The following is a 3,280-nucleotide window of genomic DNA, read 5'->3' as shown; positions in this document are numbered from 1 at the left end:
CTGACCAGAAGCTGTCTCCTAAAAGAGCCGTTTTGGACACAACGGCTAAACCAATTCAAAATGATCCAATCTTCAGAAATTCATCTATAAAAGGACAATGAGAGTTCTTGGATCATTTGCTCAAGCATCAAAAGAAAAATACAAGATAGAAAATTATGAAAGCACTCAATTACAAAAAAGATCTTACACCAACTTTTCTATTCTCTGTGTAAATGCTAGATTAATTGTTTTGTAATCATCTAAGGTGTTCTTTAGTTGAAAAAGAACAAGTGTGTGATCAATAGGAATATTGAGAGTGTTGAGCTGAGTACTTGGTTGTAAGTATTCAGTGGTAGAAAAAACTAAGTGTTGGGCTGTAGTACTTAGTAGGAGCTGACTAGACGAATAGAGGACGTACTCTTGCATACTCACTGCCTTGTAAAGGGTTTGTGCTCTACCTTGAAAGAGCTCAGTATTGGATTGAAAATCCCAGGAGGAACTGGGGACTGGACGTAGGCAGAGAGGCCGAACCAGGATAAGTCGTGCTGAGTAACTTCTAAACTCTCTCTCTCTCTCAATATATACATATATGTGCATGTGTTGCTTGTTGTATTTACTCAGCTTATAAATTGTTAAAACTGAAACTGAGTAAATCTGAGTGCTAAGTTGGAAGCTGACCTTTCAAGTGTCAATTTCCAACTCTAAAGTCAAGCAGTCGTAGTTAGCATAGAACTAAAGCTGTCTGACTAATTGTTAAGCCCAAAATATACCTAAAATATCATTAATAATTACATCAATATTGCTACGAATTTATGCTATTTATACCTATTTAGAATACTTTTACTCTCGAATATGTTTCTTTCATGCAAGGTACATAAATATTTGGTAAAATCCAAATAGGAGTAAAAAGAGCTCAAAAATAGAAGAAAAGCCCTACAAAAGGAGTCGAAGACGACGAAAATTAATAACGCCAAGTCGAGGACACGAACGAGAGCAGAAATTCAGAAAAAGCTCTGTGCTGCGACCGCGGCCCCCTTCTTTCACGGGCGCGACACGCGCCTTCAGCCACTTCTTCCCTTCGTCCGAAGCTCAACTTGATGCTTCCCCATTCACGGTAGTGAATTTGATAAATCTCGGTACGAGCAGGAGATTTGGAAGCCATTTTGCACACTTTCGTTTTCAACAAAACATGACTGTTCGAGTGGATAAAGACGTCCTTCCGCAGTGGACACGATCCTTCACAACGGACACGACATTTCAATCAAGACTCTTCAACATCTATAAATAAAGAGTTGATGGAGAGTTGAAAGATATATGTGATATGTATAGAAGAAAGAATTAGTGTAGAATTTATGCAGAAATTCCGAATCAAGTGATTCAGAGATTAGAAGTTCATTTCTGTTCAAAGCAATATGTTGTACACACATTGTTTACAAATTAATAACAAAATTCAGTAACGTTTAGACATTGTTCCAGTTTAGTTTTCATTTTGGTAGAGGCCGACCGTATCCCTATTACGAAGTTACAGCGAGAAGATTGAGGAGAGGATTCGCCCCTGAGCCTGACAAACTCTAACGAAACCCAAGGAAAGGATTGATCAACCCATTCACTTGCACGCCGTCGAAGAATTCAATGCTCCATGTTCTCTGTAAACTTGTATCAATTTACATTTCATCTAATAAAGTCCGTTCTATTCGATAGATCGTTATGCAGCACTTATGGTAACCAATCCACTAAAGTGACTGCTGGTGTTTTCATTAAAACGTATTTAATTCAAATCTTTACAAGGAAACTTTGTTGAACACTTAGGCAAATTATCATCTCGAAAGAGTTTTAATTTGATTAAGGGCAACTATCCCGAAAGGGTTTTGTCGCGTTCAAAGCCAATTAATTAGAGGTTCCGTCATTTATTTCATCTTTATAATTCGTACAAAGTTTAAAGTTGTTTCTTTGCTCAATGCAAACGAATACATTAGTTTACTTTTCTAAAAAGTACTAAACGCTCCTGTTTTGCAAATTCATTCTTAAATCAGAATATTTTCTAGCGTTTTCATACTCTAATCTAATTCTCATTCTAGCCATTTCAAAACCAAAACCAATTAAACGATTTTTCCATATTATAAACCTTTAAAAGTAAAATTCAACCGATTATAAATAAGTTTTGTTAAAAAACGTTCCCTGTGGGATCGATATCTTTTATTACTACAAGCGTATACCGTGCACTTGCGGAAATCGCTCAACAAGTTTTTGCCGCCGTTGCCGGGGAACGCCAAAATTTTTGACAAAATTTTAAATTTTTCGTGTTTTATTACGAATCTAGGTTTATTCATATTTATTCAAACTTTTATATTTTATTTATTTTCAATTACTAATATATTTGCTTTTCAAAAATTCTGTTTTGTAGGTAGTTTCGGTTCGTGAAAAATTTCAAGTTCATGCGCAGTTCTCGAAGTTCGGGCACGTCACCAGACCCTTTTGATCCAGAAATTGAAAAGACCCTTAAAAAGAACAAGAGAGAAAAGAAAAAGAAAAACAAAACCCCAATAAAAAACTAAAATTACCGAGCCAGAAGTAATGGCGACACTTATGGATTACGCTAGGCCAGGAGTGGCCGGTGTAACAAATAGTATAGTTAGACCCCAGATTAATGCAAATCAATTTGAAATTAAGCCAGCGTTGCTTAATATGTTGCAAAATAATGTAACATTTTACGGGTTACCTAACGAAAATCCTAATACCCATTTGACAAATTTCTTAGAAATTTGTGACACTTTTAAAATACCAAATGTGACTGCAGAAACAATCAATCTTCGCCTTTTTCCTTTTACTTTGAAGGATCGAGCCAAAGAATGGTTAACTTCTATGCCAGCCGCATCAATTGAGACTTGGGAGCAATTAGCCCAAGCATTTTTATCAAAAATTTTCCCTTTAGCAAAAACCGCAAGAGTCATTAAAGAGTTAACGTCTTTTTCTCAAAATGATAGTGAAACTCTTTATGAGGCTTGGGAATGTTTTAAAGAACTTCAACGTTTATGCCCACACCACCAATTGCCCGCTGAACTTTTAATGCAAACATTTTATAATGGACTAAATCCTTCAACTAGAGGTTCATTGGACGCTATGTCTGGAGGGTTATTCATGAAGAAAACATCTGCCCAAGCAAGAGAACTTTTGGAGGAAATGGCAATCAACAGCAGTATGTGGCCCACGGAACGTGGACACCTACCATCAGCGAAACCATCATCCTCAACAACATCATCAGTTAAAGGTATAGTGAATCTTGATCCAGTAGCGATGTTGC

At 36.5% G+C, this 3,280-nt stretch overlaps 1 non-coding gene across 1 annotated transcript; it reads right to left on the bottom strand.

Moving 5' to 3' along the window:
- Positions 1-2,922: 2,922 nt before the first annotated feature.
- Positions 2,923-3,029, bottom strand: LOC136231531 (small nucleolar RNA R71). Its single transcript, XR_010689905.1, has one exon. It is a non-coding gene; the product is annotated as a small nucleolar RNA R71 (small nucleolar RNA).
- Between the last annotated feature and the right edge of the window lie 251 nt (positions 3,030-3,280).

This window comes from Euphorbia lathyris, chromosome 5, assembly GCF_963576675.1.
Source record: "Euphorbia lathyris chromosome 5, ddEupLath1.1, whole genome shotgun sequence".
Classification (NCBI taxonomy): Eukaryota; Viridiplantae; Streptophyta; class Magnoliopsida; order Malpighiales; family Euphorbiaceae; genus Euphorbia; species Euphorbia lathyris.
This window is presented reverse-complemented; position numbering and strand designations above follow the sequence as displayed.